The sequence below is a fragment of the Bos taurus genome, chromosome 22 (assembly GCF_002263795.3).
Source record: "Bos taurus isolate L1 Dominette 01449 registration number 42190680 breed Hereford chromosome 22, ARS-UCD2.0, whole genome shotgun sequence".
Classification (NCBI taxonomy): domain Eukaryota; kingdom Metazoa; phylum Chordata; class Mammalia; order Artiodactyla; family Bovidae; genus Bos; species Bos taurus.
In genome coordinates, this window is record NC_037349.1 from 21764604 (window position 1) to 21788025 (window position 23422).

At 43.3% G+C, this 23422-nt stretch overlaps 1 protein-coding gene across 1 annotated transcript in view; it reads right to left on the bottom strand.

Moving 5' to 3' along the window:
• The window catches only part of ITPR1 (inositol 1,4,5-trisphosphate receptor type 1), a 353911-nt gene that overhangs the window by 241820 nt on the left and 88669 nt on the right, over window positions 1–23422 (bottom strand). The window lies entirely within an intron of this gene.

Sequence of the window (23422 nt, forward strand, 5' to 3'; positions counted from 1 at the left end):
ATGCCAATCTGACACTGTCAAGCCCAAAATCAATTCAGGGCAGAGGATATCTGACTTATGCCAGTGCCAGGGAAGTAACGCCATGGCCCCGAGGGCTTGCAACTGTAAAAACAAGTTGTATTGTAAAATACTGTTTTGTACTGCCACCACTGTCTGGGTGGGTGAGGACTTCAGTCAATTATTTTCATTCAATAATTTTTATTTCCATTTCATTTTCAACTCGCAATTGGACATTTTCCTTACTTTTCTTGACCCCAGAAGTATGGCATCACAACCCCAACAGCATGCAGCAACCACTCAGGAATTTTAAGAAGGTGAGGACCACAGGAAAAGAAGATTTGTTAGTAAACTGTGGAGTGCTTTTCCCCTCACAAAAAAACTGTCAGCTTCTGACCATTTTGCCACCTGAGAATACTCATTAAAACTGGCTGGATCTTCTGAATTTTCCCCCAAAGCCAGAATTTTGTGTTTTTATATAAAGCATGCAATTTTCTTTCAGGGTGAACCAACTAATTCATTTTTTTTCCTTTCCTTTTTTTTTTTTTAAAGATCCTACATAGTGCATATTGCAGAAAGCAAAAAACAAGGCTAGAATCTAGGCACCAAATCTCACTGAACACAGAGCCAAAGGCAAGGCACTGAATGCCAGTTTAATCTACTTCTCAAAAGAGAAAACTTTTTCCTGATATTAGATGCTCTTCATTTCATTATCACTTGTTCAATACATATTTTAAAAAATCCAAAATTAATATTATCATGCTAATGAAATAAATTACAATGTGACCAAATGAGAATATGAAACCAGTATGTTAGTCCCAGGAAAAATAAACCTCAATGATTTAATTATGTAGAGTATTTTATACTATTTTTCTTCAACTTGTCTTTATCTCATTTTATTCTTTAATCCACCCTACAAAACAGGAAGGTTATATCTAATTAATTTCATTTTGAAGAAGGGTAAATTGAGACCCAGTAAAGTACAGTTCTTTTTTTTTTTTTTTAGTTATTCCCTTAATATCTTATTTTCAAAAGAAGAAGTAATTTTTGTTTTCTTTTTTTTTTCCTTTATGAGAATGCTGTTTTATTTATTTATTTATTTATTTTATTTTTTTTAAACTTTAAACGTTTTATTTTGTATTGGGGTATAGCTGATTAGCAATGTTGTCGTAGTTTGAGATGAACATCGAAGGGAAACGCAGCTATACATACACATGTATCCAGTCTCCCCCAAACTCCCCTCCCATCCAGGCTGGCACATAACATTGAGCAGAGTTCCATGGGCTGTACAATAGGTCCTTGTTGGTTATCTATTTTATTTTATTTTATTTTTTTTAAAGTCTAATTTATCTGATACGAGTATTGTGACTCCTGCTTTCTTTTGGTCCCAATTTGCATGGAAAATCTTTTTCCAGCCCTTCACTTTCAGTCTGTATGTGTCCCCTGTTTTGAGGTGGGTCTCTTGAAGACAACATATGTAGGGGTCTTGTTTTTGTATCCATTCAGCCAGTCTTTGTCTTTTGGTTGGGGCATTCAACCCATTTACGTTTAAGGTAATTACTAATAAGTATGATCCCGTTGCCATTTACTTTATTGTTTTGGGTTCGAGTTTATACACCATTTTTGTGTTTCCTGTCTAGAGAATATCCTTTAGTATTTGTTGGAGAGCTGGTTTGGTGGTGCAGAATTCTCTCAGCTTTTGCTTGTCTGAAAAGCTTTTGATTTCTCCTTCATACTTGAATGAGATCCTTGCTGGGTACAATAAACTGGGCTGTAAATTTATTTTATTGAAGTATAGCTGATTTACAATGTTGTGTTAATTTCTACTGTACAACAAAGTGATTCAGGTATACACACACACACATTATTTTTCATATTCTTTTTCATTATGGTTTATCATAGGATATTGAATATAGTCCCTGTGCTAACAGTAGGATCTTATTGCTTATCCACTCTATATATAATAGTTTGCATCTACGAACCCCAAACTCAATTTTTAAAACATCGTGCAGGTTAAACAGGAACTAGTGTGAGCAGAAGTCAGCCCTTAGGTTGCTGCTTTGCAAATGTGGACAGAGAGGCTGTGAAGACAGACTTTGGGTTCAGCACCAGCTCTAAATCCTCCTTACTCTGGGACTTCAGGTGACTTACTTGACCTAAGAGCCTATATCCCCACCTGTAAAATGAGGCTAATCATCAAGGATCCACATCTGAGCGGTGCAGTCAAGATGAGATGTTTACACCTAGAAAATTCCCCGTACACATCACCAGTATTATTCTCCACATGAGAGCATGCCTCACTTCAACAGACTTCTTCAAAAATAGATTTTTCCTTTGTACTGAAGCTGTAGATGGCATGAGGCTTGGAGTGATCTTAAGAACACTGGTGCAAGCAAACAGGCTTCAACGGGCCAGAGGAAGAGACAAAACAAACCTCATCACACCTCACCGCGGATTCAGGTGTAAAGCTGTGTGTGTTGGGGAACTAACCCTAATTCACTAAGATACCAGCAATATAGGGATATGAGCTGAACACATCAGCGTTACATAACACCAAAACATGTTGGCTGGGGGGAGAAACTCATTACTAAGGATCCTGTGCACTGATTAGATGACACCTGAATACTACCTTTAGTTTTGGAAGCCACTCTGCAGGAGACACAGTGAAAGCGATACAGCCAGAGAGGGGGTACCAGGACACTCGGCTACTTGACAATGTTTCCAGAGGAAAGTGAGGTTCAGAGAAGTTAAGGACCTTACATGAGATCACTCCTGAACTGAGACACTCCAAACCCAGAGCCGGACTCTAGACATTCTTTTGGAAAACTTCATTTGGACAAAGTTAAAACTATTAAGACATGACAGAGCCTTCACTCTACTCCCATGTTTTGTGAACATCTTGAAAGGTAGACCACAACTTGTTTCCTAAAACTTTTCCACCTTCATTTTTTTTAAGCCTCTGGTCCAACTGAGTTTTCCTGAAACAGACCCACAGAACCAAGTAGGGAGAAAACCTCCCTGCTGCCCTCAAGAATCACACAACCTTTTTAGGAGGACTTAACATCCATAGGAAGTGTGCAGAATAAGGGCCATGACAGGTGGTAGTCGAAAACGTTTGGTTCCCTGCAACCAGGGGTGAGAAGGGACACCTCTGAACCGGGAGGAGAATTTAAGCTTAGCACTCCTTGCTAGCCAGGGCTGTGCACAGTCATGTAGACCTAGAACAGGTGCTGAAAGGTTTTGCTATTTGCCTAATAAAAAGACTCCCAATGTTCACTAGCTAAGACACGGAGGCAACCTAAATGTACATCAAGAGAGGAATGGATAAAGAAGATGTGGTACATATATACAATGCAATATTACTCAGCCATTAGAAAGAATGAAATAATGCCACTTGCAGCAACATGGATGGACACAGAGAGTGTCACGTTGAATGAAGTAAGTCAGAGAAGGAGAAATAGCGTATGACATCCCTTATATGCGGAATCTAAAAAGAAATGATGCAAGTGAACTTACAAAACAAAACAGACTCACAGACTCAGACAATGAACTTACATTTGCAGGCGGGAAGGATGAGGGGAAGGGTTCGTTAGAGAGTTTGGGATAGACACGTACAGGGTGCTATATCTAAAATGGGTAACTGACAAGGTCCTACTGTACAGCACAGGGAACTCTGCTCAATGGTATGTGGCAGCCTGGATGGGAGGGGAGTTTGGGTGAGAATGGATACGTGTATGTATGTATATATATATATATATGGCTTAGTTGCTTTCTTGTCCACTTGAAACTATTACAACATTGCTAATCAGTTATACTCCAATATAAACTACAAAGTTTAAGAATAAATACAAGTGATTTTTTATATAAATAAAAGTAAAAGAAGATTCAGTGGGAATCAGTCACAGAAACACATGACCGGCGAGCTCCAAGATGGTTTATGGAGACTGCGCTTTCAATCTGAAAGTTAACTAACACCATTAGACTCCCAATGCGTGGGTCTCTGCAGATGTTTGCAAAACCAAACACAGGAATTAACACAAGGGAGATGACCACTGTGACTCTGTGTACTTTGGAGTTTAACCACACAGCAAGGAATGGGCCGCTGAGCAAGGAGGAGCAGCCTGCAATGAGCACAGTTAAGCAGGATTCCGTATCACAACACATCAGAACCCCCAGGTAAAAATTAATCATGAATTGACCTCTAGCCAAACCCGGTTATGGACCTGAATACAGCTTGGTCTCAGGTCCACCACTTTCTCTGTGCTCCTCAGTACCTAGAACAGCTCCTTGGTCCATCCCGACAGAACTCAAATGCCCCCTTTCCTTGGTGATGCCAGCCAGAAGTCATCTTGCCAACCTGGAAATCCTGTGACACACCTGCCCACTCTCTCACAACCCTTCTCAGGTACAACCCTGGATTATTGCCTCACTGATCTTCCGCACTGTGAGCTCCACGGGGGTCAAGTGACATCTCATCACCTACACTTCCCCCACTCCCCACCCCAGAAAACCCTGCTCACTGCTCTGATTTAAGAACGCATCTGCTGAACCAATAGTAGCTTCACTTAAGAGCATTATCCTAAGCCAAAATTGCCAGCTGGTGGACTTCGGGCCAAATCCAGCTCACGGACCATGTTCTCTCTGGCTGGCTCGGTGTTTCCAAACACTCCTATTAATTGCCACAATTTTAAAAGGAGGCAATTTCACATAAAAATCCTCCTCTCTAGCTTTCTATTAAAAGACAAACAAAAACAAGAATTGGCAACGTGGGCCCGTTTCTGCATGGCAACAAGCGGCTGGAGGTGAGTGAGAAGACCCCTTCAGACAGGACATACTCCTACTTCCTCATCTGCCTTCATCGTCTCTGAGCTCATTTACCCACAGATTGCTCCACAGGCATCACTCAGGCTTACTAAACATAATAAACTAAGTGCAAACCCTTGATGATACATCAGCACACCGAGAATACCAACCTCTAAAAGTTACATGCTTTTCACTGACCCAGAGAAACACTGTGAAGTCAAGTTGCTTTCATGTGAATTTCAACCACATTCCCATTTCCCCACAGAGTGACTTGTGTCTTGTCCTGTGTAATAAGCATGGAGCAGTTGCTGGGTTTAAACCCTGACAAGGCACACAAATGAAAGGTGACTGTGGAAAGACCCAGCAGCTAATGAGGAGTTCTGATCACAAGAAGCTAAAACTGTAAGGAGAGAGATCTCCATTTTCCAAAATTAAAAAGATTCTAGCAAGAGGCAGTCATTTAACCCACAGAACCCCAAAACCGGAAAGGCGACACTTCACACCTTCATTAGGGTGACGGGCTGCTTTGGAGAATTGAAAACCCATCTGTGACCAGTGACTAAACTCCCCTGAACATAAACAAACCCCATGTTCCACCTCTGCCACCTATAAAGACGAGATCAGCAGAGTACAAACACCACTTAACAGGAATAAGAGAGTATCATTTCACTTGATACTAAGTCTGAGATTTGTAATCAAAGATGATGACATACAGGGCAGTTATAAACATTATTGAAAGCAATACTTTAAAAGCAGGAATGAAAACTCACCCAAAGATTTTATCTATTTGTTTATGAACCTGTTTTTCAACCTCAAAGGTAGACTCTTCACAAGAAAAGAACATTGTTCTCATCTCTTGGCTTATAAAGGAGCTTTACTGTAGAGACTTAACTACAAGCAAGATACAGATACCAGTGCCAACTTAAGTGATTAAACTGGCATGCTAGCGAGGCTCTCATAAGCAGGGGATCTGGATTTACTTTCTGGTTTCAATGTAATCACTGGGGTGGGGGGATGGCAGAGCAGGGTGTGCTTAAGCAAAATCCAAGGAAAAACACACACTGACCATTGATGAAATGAGGGTCATACCTGCCCTTCTATTTCAAAAGAACATTTTGCCCCAGCCACGTTTCTAAAATTTTCCCAAAGATCATCAGTGACCTAGAGGCTAAAGTCAAGTGACTTTTCAGATCTCATCTTCCCCAGTCTAGGCACCATCTGACACCTTCCCTCATCCTCCCTGGAAGTGTTTACTCCCTTGCCATTTCCAAGCCCCCTCTCTCTGTCTCATTGCTCCTCTTCAGGCCTCTTCACTACCACCCACGTCTTCCCTCTTAAAAACATTTCTAAGTTGAGGCCCCTGCTTCCCACATATGCTGGCCCCAAATAACTAATACATACCAGGTACTATGTGAAACATTTCTTATACCGTATCTACTTTAAGAAAATCTCACAACCCTCTTTTTAGTGAGACTGCATTATTATCACCATCCTCATTTTTTCAGAAGAGGAAACTGAGGCTTAGCAACTGACTCAAGTTCTACATCATGTAACCATGAGAGCAGGGGAGGGGTCTAACAACCAGGTCTAACTCCAGAGAGCCCAAATACTTAACCTCTCTATACATTAAGCCTCCTCACCTAGGCAATTCTGTCTATAAGCTCAGTTTTTAATTTAATTTCTGCAGCAGAGACTGTTTGCTGCTTACTCAGTAACCACTCTCCCTTCTTCTCACTAACAGAATGCTTTATCATTGGTATGGCACTACACCCAGATTCAAACACACAAAGCCACACCCAGACATTTCCCAGCCTCCCATTGAGATGGTCTTGGGGAGGGGTGTTTGGCTGAGGGCTTTAAACAAGGCTCAATTAGCTGGTAGGTGCATCCTTTTGCCCTTTCCTATCTCCCATTTCCTGGAATGTCAATGTGATGGCTGGAGCAAGAGTAGCCATCTTATGATAAAGTGATAATCTGAGGACAGGCACACACTAGGGATGGGAGAGTAAAAACACACAAGTGGCCTGGTTCTCATTAACCACATGACTACCACATCGGACCTGGAACATCTTTATCTGGACTTCATTTACCTGAAATAAAGATGAACCCCTACTGAGTTTCGGGGAGGATGGATACATGTACTAGAGAAGGCAATGGCAACCCACTCCAGTACTCTTGCCTGGAAAATCCCGTGGACAGAGGAGCCTGGTAGGCTACACTCCATGGGATCGCTAAGAGTCAGACACGACTGAGCAACTTCACTTTCACTTTTCCCTTTCATGCATTGGAAAAGGAAATGGCAACCCACTCCAGTGTTCTTGCCTGGAGAATCCCGGGGATGGGGGAGCCTGGTGGGCTGCCATCTATGGGGTTGCATAGAGTCGGACATGACTGAAGCGACTTAGCAGCAGCAGCAGCAGGATACATGTTGCTGAGTCCCTTTGCTGTTCACCTAAAACTATTACAACACTGCTAATCGGCTATTCAGTTCAGTTCAGTTCAGTCACTCAGTCGTGTCCGACTCTTTGCGACCCCATGAATCGCAGCGTGCCAGGCCTCCCTGTCCATCACCATCTCCCGGAGTTCACTCAAACTCATGTCCATCGAGTCGGTGATGCCATCCAGCCATCTCATCCTCTGTCATCCCCTCTTCCTCCTGCCTCCAATCCCTGCCAACATCAGAATCTTTTCCAATGAGTCAAGTCTTCTCATGAGGTGGCCAAAGTACTGGAGTTTCAGTTTTAGCATCATTGCTTCCAAAGAACACCCAGGGCTGATCTCCTTTAGAATGGACTGGTTGGATCTCCTTGTGGTCCAAGGGACTCTCAAGAGTCTTCTCCAGCACCACAGTTCAAAAGCATCAATTCTTTGGCACTCAGCTTTCTTCACAGTCCAACTCTCACATCCATACATGACCACTGGAAATCAGCTATATCCCAATACAAAGTAAAAAGTTAAAAACAAAAAAAAAGATGAGCCCCTACCTTGGACTGGGTCCCTGAGAAAAATATACTGGTACAAGAATTCATATACAAATGATTTATTAAGGGAATGCTCCCAAAATAAACCCATAATGAAGTGGGGGATGCAAGACGGGAAAGAGAGGAAAGCATCTGAGTGGACTCTTAAGCCCAGTTCTACAGAGAATGACTTCATCCAGATCCTATGAGGAACCCTGGGGTATGAACAATACCTCCTGTTTTCCTGTCCTGAGACTGGGTTGCTAGATCTTCACTCTTCTGTGTCAGTCAGTTGCTGGTGAGGGTGGGAAGCCGCAGAGACTCTCAGATACTCTGAGCTCTCCATGTCTTACAGCAAAGTGGCTCCTGCAGCCTTAAGGCAGTCCTCCCATGATAAACTGGGTGCTTGAGCGGTAGGAGGCAAATGCCCACAAAACCGAGGAGGAGCACGTGGGGACCCCAGGGGACACAGGCCAAGCACGGGCAGCTGCCACCACAACATCCATCTGTGACTTGTATTTCTGCTCTGTAACGGCCAGCCCTAATCCTGAGCGGTGCAGTCTTGGCTGAAGACATCCACACTTTCATCTCCAGCTCAAACAGCTCTCCTGAACTTCAGACCAGAATGCATGTGCCTGGTATTTTTCTCCACCTTTGCTCCCACCTCATCCAGCTCCTTCAAGGATATGGGCAGCTGACATCAGCCTCATGGCCACGGTGACATAAACCAATGTGAGAAACCACTCCCTGCCCCTCTCACCACCCGAAATCTGTTTCTTCTCCTCACCATCTGCCTTCATTCACGGCACCACCACCTTCTCCTGGTAAATCAGGAAAGAATACTTAAATGATTTCAACATCTCTCTCTCTCCCTCACATCTCCCAGGAAGGAGGAAGGAGGTCCCAGTGCATGTATATTCCACCTTCAGACACCCCACCTTCAGGGCTTTTTCTGCCTTAGTTTTCAGTCCCATCTTCTGTACAGGGACTCTCCTGGTAGCCGCTATAGCTCCAGTCTCCACCGCACCCTGCAGCATGGCCTTCTGAAACACTTGCTGACCATAGCTCTCTCTACCAGCAATTTTCAGAGACCAAGAGCAAATATCTGAATGTCTGAAACCAGCACCCACAGTGATGGGGCCTCAAGCCACATTTCCAGTTTCACCTCCCACCTCATCCTGTGTATCTTTAATAACACATCTCACATGTGCTGCTGTTCTGGGCTCCCCTGGTGTAATTTTTAAATTCATTTAGAGCTTATTTACAATGCTGTGTTAGTTTCTGCTGTACAGCAAAGTGAATCAAGTTATACATATATCCACTCTTTTTTAGATTCTATTCCCGTATAGGTCATGATGAGTATTGAGTTCCCTGTGCTATACAGCAGGTCCTTATTAGTTATCTATTTTATATACAGCAGTGTGTATATGTCAATCCCAACCTCCCAATTTATCCCTCCCCATACTTCTGAAATATTACACAAGCCTGTTCATATAAACACAAAGGTGTATTTATTTTCTCACGCTTTATAATAGACCTATGATAAAAGAGTTGCCCTCTGTCTCCTACAGTATTCTCTTCGCCTGAACGGAAGGAAGCGTGACCATCGTACTCACTTTTATATTCCCCCAAGGAAGTAGCATCAGAACTTTAAACAGAATTTTTCGATTTATGATGCTGAATCCAATTCAAGGCTATTAGGCAAAAAAAAAATCGTCATCATTCGCCTGACTGCTGCATTCACTTCTTTCTAATCTCAGCTCTTAGATCAAGATCAAGTATGAAATGTAACCAGACTCTGCCACTGGCTCGGGTCACTCACCCGACTCTCACATTCCTTCTCTGAACATGGAGGGAGGAGCCTAAATGACGTGAAGCTTGAGAGTGAAGAGTGACCTTATTTCAGCCTCCATTTATAAATAAGACCAAAACTTACTTAGAGAAGGGAAATGATATGTCTCAGTTCACAAACATGCAAACAAAATCCGCCTGCGGAAGCTACAGCTAAAGCATCAATGACATATACCGTCAGACGGGTACCAAGTGCAAGAGCAAGGGTCACAAGAGTCGAGGTCTCCTGGCTTTGAGCAAGCTCTCACCCCAGCACACACGGCACGTCCTACGCTATCAGACCATGGGTCACTTTCCAACAATGACACCAGAGAAGTCAGTGGTTCACAGCAGGCACAGCTAAGCCCGTTCCCTGAGTCTTCCGACTATGTGATTCATTTCCAGACACACCAGAGTCCAGGGCTTGGATGGCACTCACTCAATCTTTCTGATCTGAAGATGGGACTCTGATCAAAGAGGGGATGGTCTACCCTGGTCATAGGGCTAGGAGCCCGGGTCTCTGAGTGGGCGGGATTTAACCAGCTAGAAAAAATGGGAGATATCTTCCTTCCCCAGGCCCAGCTGAGACAAGCCTGCAAATCCAGAGCCGCACACCACAGTTCGGACACCACAAAGGAAAAGGCTGCCTGAGCCTGGGGCCAAACCACCAGGAAGCAGAGACAAACCATGGTGAAAGCAGAGAGTACAGCATCATTTCAGCCCCTGGGCTCCAGCTGGTTTACATCAGCCAACAAATTCCTACACACAAGTGGGACTTCCGGTTGTCCTGACCCTAAAGGATTATGATTCATATAAAGGCCACGAAGGGAAGGCAAGAGTCACTACTTCTCTTAAATCGCCAGAAACGCATCTCACTGTAGACAGAAGGCTTTGTGTTTTATATGTAGTGAGCAAAATGTGACGCAAGCACTTAAGGTACAAGGAATTACCAATGTGTTGAGACGAAAATACAAAATGCATAAAAGAGACCAATGATGATTAAATATGTAACATAAAGACAGGAGAGTCAACCTAAGTACACATACTACCCCTACACCTGACTGTCATTCCCAGGTATGACAGGGAGGCACCAGCCACGTTTACATAAGAATGATACAGTCCCTGACCTCAACTCAAATGTTGTCATTATTACACAAAGACATGATCCTCACTGTGTTCTGTTTTTAGCTGAAAAACTCTTTAGAGCCCCAGCTCTGAATTAACCTACTGAAGGAGGGATCAAGAGTAAGAGATCAAAAGCAGGAAGACCAATCCTCAAAGCATGTAACATAAAAGAAGTTCTAAACCTTAACTGCAATGCCTTTTCAATTTGCATCTTTAAAAAGTCTGATTATGTAACAGAGTTATGTCAGATCTATTAAACTGACACTGTTAAATGAGGACTTTAAAAACTCAAGTCGAAAGAACCATCATTTAAATACCACCAAACCCAAGCCAGAGTAAGTGCTGTTGGTTTCTGTTATTCCATCATAAGCTTTTCTTAAAAAAAAAAAAAATTAAATGCTCAGGTTGAATGAAAAGCTCTTCCAAACACTCCCCTCAAAAGCAAAACCAATTCAAGGCAAAGATCTGCTGATTTGAACACAGTCAAGTCACTTGGGGGAAATAATTAGGTTATGCTGCCATTCATTCTTTTTCTTGTTTACACTTCTTAGAAAGAATCAAAGAAACACCATCCTGAATCAAAATACATGGAGAGTCAACTGATCGATGTGGTGATGCTGGGGGGGAAAAAACGCATGGAGAGGACCAAAGTCACAAGAGTGGCACTCTTTTTGCTTCACTGTCTTAAAATAGCAAGGGCAGATTCAGTGGTGAAAAGCCAGAAAAACCATGACACCATCATCCACTTTCTCTTCTCTCATTCATTCACAAACATTGATTCAGCAACTCCTTTGGGCCAGACACTGTTCTAGGTACTAGAGACACAGTGATGACCATGGCAGATTAAGCTGTCTCTCCTCACATAGCTTAAATTTTAGAGAGGGAAAAGAGTGAACAAGGTCAGAAAACAATGGCAAACATATTATTAGGAATAATAACTGCCATGAAGAAGAATAAAGCATGGAGAGAGATGAAGCAGCTAAAGGGATCAAGGTCATCAGACAGGAAGGTCAGGGTAGGTCTCTCTGGGGTAGTGACATCTATGCATGAGGGACACATGAGGGAAGGGAGTGTGGGTCCTGGAGGACAGAGGAGAGAGATACAAATTCCGGGCAGGACAAAGGCTGTGGGGCAGAAACTAGCTCACTGTGTGCAGAGAAATGTAAAGCAGCCAGTATGGTTAGAGCTGAGTGAGCCGGAGAGCTGCACGTAGGCAAGAACTGCTGCTGCTGCTGCTGCTGCTGCTAAGTCACTTCAGTTGTGTCCAACTCTGTGCGACCCCAGAGACGGCAGCCCACCGGGCTCCCCCGTCCCTGGGATTCTTCAGGCAAGAACAATGGAGTGGGTTGCCATTTCCTTCTCCAGTGCATGAAAGTGAAAAGTGAAAGTGAAGTCGCTCAATCGTGTCCTACTCTGTGCGACCCCATGGACTGCAGCCCACCAGGCTCCTCCGTCCATGGGATTTTCCAGGTGAGAGTACTGGAGTGGGGTGCCACAGGGATCCCATCAAATAGCAGTTCTCAGTCCTGGTTACACGTGCAGCTATTCTGATCCAGCTCTTCTGTGATGCTTCCCAGGCACTAACGGGTTTTTTGTTGTCCTTTTTTGATTTCTCCAGGCTATCTCTTATTGTGCAGCCAGCCAAGGCTGAGAACCTGCCTTGATGGAGCACCCTGTAGGATTCTATTTTAAGTGAGCTGAGAAGCCCGGTAAGCAGGGGCAATACTTGACCCCAAAGAGTTTTCTAACGACCACTCCAGCCCCATGCACAGTGGAGAGGATGGCAGGGGGCACGTCTCAGAAGAAAGAGAGCTACTGGAAGACTAGAACAGTCGTCCATACTGTAGCATTTGAACTTCAAGGACTGGTGCGTCACCTCGGATCCCCTTCAACGCAGAGTATGACCCAGCAGGCCTGCAGAGGGGGTGAAATGGTTATTACTGAAGAGCTCCTGGTAAATGCCAAGGTTGCTGGCTCTGCACATCACCTCCAACCACAAGGATCCAGACCAGTGTTTTTCAAACTGTGGGTCATAACTGAAACTTGGTCATGAAATCATATCAGTGGGTCTCAATTATCTTATTTTTCATAAAAGAAAAGAAAAGGAAGTATCAGGGTACACTGCAAACCGTAAATTTAAGTGCTATGGTGTGAACTTTTTGTTCCAGTCAGACATACAGACATATATGAATATGTTTCTTAGGTTACAAGAGAAAATGTATTTCTTGCTATTAACATCCATGGAGAAGTCTGAGAGATACCGATGCAAGTAACAGATGACGGAAGCTGCAGGCTAGGTGGTGGGAAGCAGGCCGGAATGGAAGCTGAGTGACAGCAGAGCAAGGTCTCAGCTGCGAATGTGATGTGGTGAAAGAGAGGAATTAGGCAGTGTGAGGATGTGGTCTGAGCAAAAAGAGTCACCAATATACGGAGCTGGGGAACACCAGGGTTGGGGCAGGTTTGGGGCAGGAAGAACCTTCTGTTTGAGACAGACTCAAAGTTTAAGATGCTTCTGAGAGCCAATCAAATAAAATAGTCACTAAGCAAGTCGGAGGTATATATTCAGCCCTTGGGACGCATATGGGGGCTGGAGAAACATTTTGTTAGTGGTCAGCCCATCTAACCTCGCAGAACTGGGTGACATCATTGAGAGAATGAACATAGGGAGAGAAGAGACGAGGGCCAAGAACAAAGGCCTGGACCGGACTAAGATGATAAGAAAGAGGAGAGATAGGGAGACCTGGAAGGTATAGCCAGGCAAACAATTCCCACCGATTCTTGATTTTTTTTTTCCTTAAGAGGTTGGATGAGGCATCTAGCTATACTTTCCCACTCGGATCTCTTAAACAGCAGCCATCAAGCGAATAATAGCTGGCCAACAGAGTATGTGCAAAGCCAGGTGAAAAAGGGACTTCATTATTGCTCTTCATTATTGCTCTCTATTATAATAGAGATTTAAAAACCCACTGTAGGGACTTCCCTGGTGGTTCAGTGGTGAAGACTCCATGGTTCCGATGCAGGGGGTGCGGGTTCAATCCCTACACTAAGATCTGACATGCTATGCAAGCTGGCCAAGACAGAAAGAAAAACCCACTGTAATATTAAAATACACACTCAATAATAGACTTAAGAAAGATACACACATATGTAAGAAAATGCAGAGAAAAAATCTCTACCATCCGAAAACAGCTAGAGTCAGGAAGGGAATAAATAGAAGGAGACAAGTCTTTGCATCAATATCTCAGGTGCTTTTAGAGCCACTGTAGTTATCTATTCCATATAGGATGGAAAGCTGTTAAATGATTCTGCTGGCAGTCAGGGCTAGGGATCACTGGATGGGGATGCTCAACAGGAGTCAACATTAGATATCAGACTGAACCAAATGTCTTGGAGGGCTTTGAGATATCACTGATTTCATATCAAGGGGGAAAAAAGTCAATACAGAGCATGCCTGGCAGCTGAGGTATGCTTAGGGAGCTTCTCCCTACACAGCTTCTATTTTGGATCCCAGCAGGCTATTTAACAGAGTTAGATGAGAGGTGTTAAAAACCTCTGCAGCTAGAAACTGTCTTCAAGAAGACTCCAGGCAGCTTGATGTGCAGGCTTCAGTGACAAAGATTAGATACTAAGCTACTAATTAAGAATACCTGCCCTTTTATCGCAGAGAAGGTGATGGCACCCCACTCCAGTACTCTTGCCTGGAAAATCCCATGGACGGAGGAGCCTGGTAGGCTGCAGTCCATGGGGTCGCTAAGAGTCGGACACGACTGAGCGACCTCACTTTCACTTTTCACTTTCATGCACTGGAGAAGGAAATGGCAACCCACTCCAGTGTTCTTGCCTGGAGAATCCCAGGGACGGGGGAGCCTGGTGGGCTGCCGTCTATGGGGTCGCACAGAGTCGGACACGACTGAAGCGACTTAGCAGCAGCAGCAGCCCTTTTATCAAGTCCTTTCCCAACTAAGGCAGTTTCTCTTTCAATATCCTTCCCTTTGGCTCCCTTTTTTCTCAGATTTATCCCAGGAGCAATTACCTCCAGTAGGCTGTTGGATGCCATATATTTTGGCCACAATGAGATACAACTCAATTAATCTGAAAAGGAAAAGAAGCAGAGTCGAGATGCACTGGTCTCCGCACCACTTACTCAAAACAAAGACTGCGAACCAGTAGCTTCAGCATCACCTGGGCTCTTGCTGGAAATGCAGGATCAGAGCTTCCCTGGTGGCTCAGTCATAAAGAATAAGCCTGCCAATGCAGGAGACGTGGGCTTCATCACTGGTCCAGAAAGATCCCACACGCCATAGAGCAACTAAGCCCATGTGCCCCAACTATTGACTCTCTGCTTCAGAGCACACGTGCGGCAACTACTGAAGCCCGCATGCCCTAGAGCCCGTGCTCTGCAAAAAGAGAAGCCACCGCAATGGGCCGACGCTTTGGAAAAGCCCGTGGTGCTGGCAAAGACTGAGGGCAGGAGGAAAAGGGGGCGACAGAGATGGTTAGATGGCATCACTGACTCAATGCACATGAGTTTGAGGAAACTCCAGCAGACAGTATAGGACAGGGAAGCCTGGCGTGCTGCAGTCCATGGGGTTGCAAAGAGTCGGACACAACTAAACGACAGAACAACAACCGCAATGAAAAACCCATGCACTGCAATTAGAAAAAGTCCACAAGCATCAAGGGAGACCCAGCACAAAGATTAATAAATAACAAAACAAGTGTCCGGTCAAAGAAAAGCCCAGAATCCATCTGTGTGGAGGGTGAGGGATAGCTGTGTGCCTCTAACTTGTTTGGGTAGGTGAGCAATACTCTGACCAAGGTCAGGTCAGTTTTAACTCTGGTGTTTGACATTCAGAGGGTGCCCTTATTGTTTCCCTCCTTCTGGCTTTCTGTCCCAATAAAGGTCTAGATGGCACATATGTGCTTCTCCACTAGCCTTCTAGGATGCCCTGGGCTGTGAGTACCCCTTACTTTCCCACATGCCCCCAAAATTAACTGCAGGCTAAGGAAGAAGAGGAGCCTGCCTTTCTGCAGCAAAGATGAAAAAATGCTGCACCAACAGGTTCTTGAAAATGAAAGTGAGCTCAGTTCGGGAGTTTTGCTGCTTCTCCCACTAAGGGGCAGCCTCCGCATTCTAGGAGGTTAAAAAAAAATTTCCTTTGCCCCCTCCCTCCAAACTCTTAATGAATTCGGCTTCCTTCTATTTAAAAAAACAAAAAACCCTCAGTAACAAAAATCAAGAGTTCTTTTGGCAAAGAGCAAAGGATTAAGCTTACAGCAACCTTACTTCCTCTCCTCCCCCCTCTCCATCCTCATCTTTTATCAGAAACACTATCATTCAGAGGACTCAGATATTTAGAGAACTAGGGGTCTGCAAACTTCCTTTTTAGGCTAAAACACAAAACAAACTTAAGCTCCAAGAACCAAGCCACACTTTCTCATCTGTCTAAAAGTTAGGTTTTTTAAAAACAAAACTACTTAGAAACAAGAGAAAGATGTGTTGTCAGAACGAAGGTGTTGGGGTATGGGGTGCTAAGAACGTGACTTCATACACCACAAACATGATAAGAGTTAAGTTCCCCTTTAAATAACATGAAAAGAGGTACTTAGAGAATATTAAGCCATGAGCTCTATTAAAACCTGGGATGTGGCACTCTCGGGTGAGCAAAATTATCTATTCCTTAAAAGGGATAGGAAAAAGCCCCAAAAGCACTGGAAGAAAGCAAAACCGGAAATAAGAATTAGGGGAAAGGTCATCTAGATGACAAGATACAGGGGAAAACGAGAAGGGCATGCCCATCCCAGGCTCTGGACAAAGCTAAAAAGCCAGCACCTTTCCAGAGTTCCACTTTCAAAGGGAAGTTCACGCTCCACTATATACATTACGTACAAACATCTCACTAGTGAGGGATGTATCACCACCAGCCCTGTATACACTGAGGATTCTTAAGGACACGCCAACCTTGCATTTGCCCCAGCTCTGAACGGACACCCCAGAGCGGCAGGCAAGCTCTGCTTCCCAGCTCCGAACTAGATGCAAGTGGGAAATGGTCCTGGAAACTGGTGAAACAGCCCTTTCCAGGAACAACGAAGCCCACAGCTTTACCAAATAAGGCAAGTAAAAACGAAAAGCCAAGGAAGTGCAGGCTAAAGCTGTATCTTTCCTCAAACTAGCCAGTTGGATGACAGAAATGTGAGGATCCCATCCTACAGCACGGATTGCAAATGCAGAGAGAAAATGTGAAGAAACCACAGAGGGAAAAATCCTTTGCCAAGGAGAGGCCCGTAAATGCACTGATCCCAGCCCCTGCCACTTTCAGAAGTTTCAAACTTGCTGAGCCGCTGAACGTTCTCTTGTGAAACTAGTAACTCAAACCGAACAAGTCTTTAGTGTAATTCAAATCCTAACTTTTTGTTCTATGTCATATGTGAACAGCTTTATTGCAAATTTTGACATAATTAGACATTACTGTAGATAAGGCTATCCAGTGAATTCCCCCCCCCCCCCGTTTAAAATATTTATGGGACTACCTGTGTTTAAACATTTATTAAACTGCATTTTCTTTGCTTCCAAAGAAGTTCCAAATCCAATTTCCTGTCTTAGCACATCTCCTTTATAAGAGAAATGGCTTGATTTTTAGAAAATCTTTTCTTTCCCCCCTTATGCCATGAGTCTTTTATATGCCAAAGATGAATTTTAAATAAATATTGGAGACAGAGTTTGCTCAAATAAGGGCTAGAGGTAAAAACAATTCTCCTTAGGGTTGTGATTTACACTTTGCCAATGTCTTCTGCAGTTTTTCAGGTGACCAGCCCGAAGTTCATGGACAGACTTCTTAACAGTGGAGGAGGCAGCCACCCTAAAGCATGCACGTCACGGGGAGGAGGAGGACACATTCCATAAATTTTTCCAGAATGTCTAGTATTGCTTTCACTTTCCTTGAGTTCTTTATGTTTCTAAAAGCTCATCATCTCACATAAAAATCCAACAGATGGTAAGGAACTTTCACAGTCACGAAAAGGTTAAAAGACTCAGAGAAAATGCCATGTCCAATCTAGTCCCTTGAAATCCAGAATGTGAGTCCCCTGTGGTCACTTCCTTCTAATGCAACCGGACCAATCACTTATCAACTTGGATCTTTTTTTTCCTTGAGGTTTGGAGATGATAACACAAATCACCATGCTACCGGGTGGCGGCGGGGGTGGGAAACGGATTGGGACTGACATACACACACTACTATATATAACATAAGTAACTGATAAGGATGTACTGTACAGAACAGGGAACTCTACTCAATGCGCTATAATAGCCTATATGGGAAAAGAATCTTAAAAAAAAAAAAAAAGAGTGGATATATGTATATGTATTACTGATTTACTTTGCTACATACCTGAAACTAATACAACATTGTAACTCAACTATATTTCAATTAAAAAAAAAAATGCTATAGAGAGGCGCCCAAGTCTTCATCCATCTCCAAAGGCACCTCTGGGGCAGGTGGGACATGCAGTTGGCAAGTAGCCATTTTCCACAGCACCCAGAGAAGTGGGTCATCTTGGCTCCCCCTGGAAATACTCGGACTGTGGCAGTGGGCAGGGGGGCTAGGGGGGAGTAGAGAATTGTGCTATAGATGGGGCAGGAACAGCCTTGAGGCATTAAAATAACCAGCTGTTCCTTTGGCTCGCTCCAACTTTTCTGGATCTAAAAGCTTGCATATTTGCTAGGGGGAGAGGGAATTTGCCTTATTGATAAAAAATCAGAAGTGTATATCCTCTGTGTGCAAAGCTTGATTTCTGATGCTGGTTTGAGAACACTGGCAAACACACTCCTTGGGGATACGACTCAGCCCAGTGAAAGCGCACTGGAGTCTGCAAGCCTGGCACGTGGCAGAGCTTAAGAAACGGCATCATCTACATCTGTAACTCCACTGAAACTAACACAACACTGTAAATCAGCTGTAGTCCAATAAAAATTAAAAAAAGAAACAGTGTCAGCATTAGGAAATGTGGTGAAGATCAGAAAAGGCATTAACAACCCTGCCCTTGATTACGCTAACCTGTGGTCTGTTTATTTCCATTTCTCTTTAAGTCCTTAAAAAAAACTAAAAAAATCTTCAAGACTCAAATACTAAATTATTTCTTTTTGGCAATCAAAAAAACAAAAAAAAACAAAAAAAGCCTGCCTGTCTAAATTATTCTCAGCTTCCCTAACGGTTTATGTGGGCAAGATGACATTTCAGGTCCACAGGGAAAACTGCAGGTCCCTCCAAGACCAGGAAAAAACCTCAGAATGACCTAGCAAAACTGGTTGTAGGGCACAATTTCTGACCTATACTAGTCAGTCATAACCAGGGCAGCGAGCAACATGGTTCCCCCTACAGTCATTTTTGCATCACAAATGGTTTCTGAGCATTTGGTTATTTTCAGCCCTTCATACAGTGGAGTCTGCACAAAGCAAAAATAGATGTTTGCTTCATAAAAAGTCTTGTAATGGGGTGGGTGTTGCCTGTTGTCCTAGACTCATTTAATACTGAGGAGGGACGGTTCCCAATATAGACTACCAAAACCAAGCTAAATTTTCCTAAAAGCGGTTTATATAGACTATGGCAAGCAATCTAAAATTATGTAAAAATGACCAACATAACACAACATCAGTCTGGGAACAACAAAGAAGGCTTTCCTCGGAGTTTTGAGCCTTCCAACCAGACTAACCTTGGGACATGAGCACAGAGTGTCACTGTAGATGTGTTTCATCCATACAGGCGGCCCCTTGGACGGGAATCTCATGACCTCTCCGGAGCTCAGGAAGGACTGTCAGTTGACATTCCTCCTCCCACCTCACTGATGCTGCCTCAACAAAAACGCTCTGCCAGATGACTGGGCTATCAGAACAGATCTGGGTCGCTTCTACACGTTTCTTAGGGGAATTACTTTGAATTTTTACCAGTACCTGAAACAGGGAGTATTTGAAGTTTCTGAAATGTTTCACTTTGATCTGTGGGGGAGAGGGGACTGGTTTATATTCCAGGATCAACACATTTAAATCTTAAGGGTTACAGAGTCCAGAGGTACAGTTTAATGAACTGCTTTGGCATCTAACATACTGCTGAGTATTTAGAGAAACAATAAATATTTGCTGGACAAGGTGGGAACCTTCATTCTTCTTGCCTGATGTTTCCCTCTGTAGGGGAGTCTGCCCAAGGGTGACACTCGTAGCCTCTCTCCGTCCCCCTTGAGTTCCCTTCTTGGCAGGAGGAAGTTCCACTCAGGGATGAGAGGACTGGGAGAAGCTGAGCATGCTCAGTTCAGCCCCTGTGGCTTGTCCACAGAGAGAATCTGTTCTCATTAGTTCAGTCAGCGAAACTCTGTCCCTGCAAGGGGCTGGGGATAAAGACGGTTGTGGGGGATTATTAACAAGTCAGTGGGAGACAGAGGGGAAAGCCACCTCCTTCACTCACTACATCAGTGCGCTGTAGAACCCCAGAGCAGTGAGCTCTCCATTCTCTCATCTATAACCTCCCTGTGGCACCCAGTCTTGCAGCCACGAACATCAGATTAGATAACTAGGCTTGGTAGTTTTTATAATGAAAAATGTGGGGAACTTGTGGGGTTCTCTTGTTCTGACTTCCCTTTGAAAATATGACATGGGTCCTAAGGAACAACTGGATGAGTAAATTTGAAAACCACTTCTCAACCAAGCTATTTCTATTTAACTGACTTGAACCTTAACCCTTCCTCTTCACTAATGTTTATTACCATTAAGATTCTCCATCAGGAGGTCTTGCAACATATCATATGGCTTCAAAAAAAAAATTTTTGATTCAACATTCCAAATGCAGGTATACCTAATTACCCAATCCAGACAAAATATTCTTGTAACCTGCAGAAGGTAGGAGATACTTTAAAGACAAAGCAATGAAGGCGAATAATTCCTCTTTAAGGTCCATGTCAAACCTCATTTCATGTAACACTGGAAAGAACCCACCATACCTTCTGAGAATGCCACTTTTCAATTCTCTTATCATTAAAATAAAAACTCAAGCTCAATGTCACTGTCTAAAGTGAACTTTCCTACAGAAAGGAACTCAGATCAGTAATAGACTTTCTATTAAAGGGAAAACACCAAAAAAGATGTACTCAGTCAGTGACTGACCAGTATTTCCTCTAAGCACCTCCAAGCCAACATCCAACCACCCCCAACCATTCATCCTAAAAGGAGGAAAGTTTTCCATGAAGACTGCTCTGGTCAAGTTACAGGATCTACTTGATCTAATAGATGCTAACCTATTATTCTAAACATTAAAGCTATATAATATGTAACATTTATTTTATATAATACATAAAACAGGTATTTAGGAATATTTATTGATATTAACAAGGTATTATATTATGTGAAAAAAGTATTAATAGAGCTCAACAAATGCTCATTAGCACTACTATTAAGCGCTTTACAATGTTATATGCACTTAATAGTAGTGGTAATGAAAACTTTCCTCCTTTTAGGATGAATGGTTGGGGGTGGTTGGATGTTGGCTATGTAAGGACTTCACATCATCATCTCATTTCATCCCCAGAGGGACACATCTTTTAGAAAAAACCAAGGCTGGGAGAGGTTAAGTAATCTTCTCAATATTAAACAGCTGATGCTGTTGGGCTAGAAATCAAACCCAGGCAATTTGAACCCTGGCAGGAACTTCATGGGCTTCCCTGGTGGCTCAGACAGTAAAAAGAATCTGCTTGCCATGCGGGAGACCTCGGTTCGACCCCTTGGTTGGGAAGATCCCCTGGAGGAGGGCATGGCACCCACTCCAGTATTGCTGCCTGGAGAATCCCATGGACAGAGGAGCCTGGCAGGCTATAGTCCTTGGGGTCGAAAAGAGTCGGACACGACTGAACGACTAACCACAGCACAGTCATTTCCTAGTCACTGCACAAATGGAGCCTCTTAGCGTCAAAATGTTCAGGTCCTAACAGACATGGAATAATATAAAATTGGGTAGAACCAAATGAAATACTTTTATAGGTCAAAACCAGCAGTGTCACATGAGTCAAATTTCTGTTACAGTCAGAAGGATAGAAGCCTCAATACTACAAGCAAAACAAAAGATACCTTGACCCCTTGAGTCCTATCCTCTCAATGACAATGTCAAGTTCACTGTCATCTACCTCATTTGATCTGTCTCTACATAAATCAGTAATAAGGACTCCATGCTTACACAAGAAAAATGTAAACGGCACTCCTCCCAAAAAAGTCTACGATAAGAAAAACCTTTTGAGATGTAGTCATTTTCTAATTCTTCTGTTGTTCCTTGGAAATATTACATATTTCATTACGGTCTTTAGGAGGGGCCATAAAAGCAGAGACATTACTTTGCCAACAAAGGTCTATCTAGTCAAGGCTATGGTTTTTCCAGTGGTCATGTATGGATGTGAGAGTTGGACTGTGAAGAAAGCTGAGCACCGAAGAACTGATGCTTTTGAACTGTGGTGTTGGAGAAGACTCTTGAGAGTCCCTTGGACTGCAAGGAGATCCAACCAGTCCATTCTGAAGGAGATCAGCCCTGGGTGTTCATTGGAAGGACTGATGCTGAAGCTGAAACTCCAGTACTTTGGCCACCTCATGCGAAGAGTTGACTCATTGGAAAAGACCCTGATACTGGGAGGGATTGGGGACGGGAGGAGAAGGGGACAACAGAGGATAAGATGGCTAGATGGCATCACTGACTCGATGGACATGAGTTTGGGTAAACTCCAGCAGTTGGTGATGGACAGGGAGGCCTGGCGTGCTGTGATTCATGGGGTTGCAAAGAGTCAGACACGACTGAGCAACTGAACTGAACTGATATGGTCAAATCTCACATACAGATGTTTGACTGGAAGGTTACTGAGCACAGACATCCTTAAGGAAGCAGGATTCAAACATCAGTCACTCCACAGCTGAGCCCACCACAGAATGCTGAACCACTGAGCCACGTTAAGTGCCAAGTCCTTTCTCATTATAAAGATATCGCCAAGTTCTGCAATTTTAAGTGTCAAAGGAATCTGGAATAACAACAGCATTAATGCCCCTGTAATCAGCCATGGAAATTTCTAATTTGAACATGGAGGCCAACATACAATGGAAGGAAATTAATCAAGAAGGTCGAACAGAAAATCTCCCTACGATTTTTTGTACTCTTCAATACTGCCACTCAAAAGATGAGAAAATCACTCTTAAAAAGATTCCAGAGAGAATCTGTTTTCTATAGAATCTTCTGCAATTAAGTTTTTACCCTCATATCAAACAACTTAAAAAAAGAAACACGCCTACACAAAAACTCAATATATTCACTTACAACCTTTAAAAAGCCCGATAGTGTCAAGCACGATAGCAATCTGAGAGTAATAATTTTTCTCCTTCTGCTTGTTATAAACAAACTATGAGCCGGAAGTGAAAGGGCTAATATTCCAAAATGTGTACGGAATGTGTGGTTTCACTGGCTTTGGCTATTGGAAGAGGTTCAGGTAATAATGCTATTCTGCTTCAAGACTTTCTGCACCAGGATGTGCTAACTTATGTACTAATATAGGATTGAGATAGGGAGCAGAAAAAGAAACCAGCGTGGCTTCTATCCAAACGCATACAGAACACCCCAATATAGATATCCCCAGGGTTCTTCCAATTTACTTTATAACATTTGTCACACTTGTAATTACAGTCTGTGCTG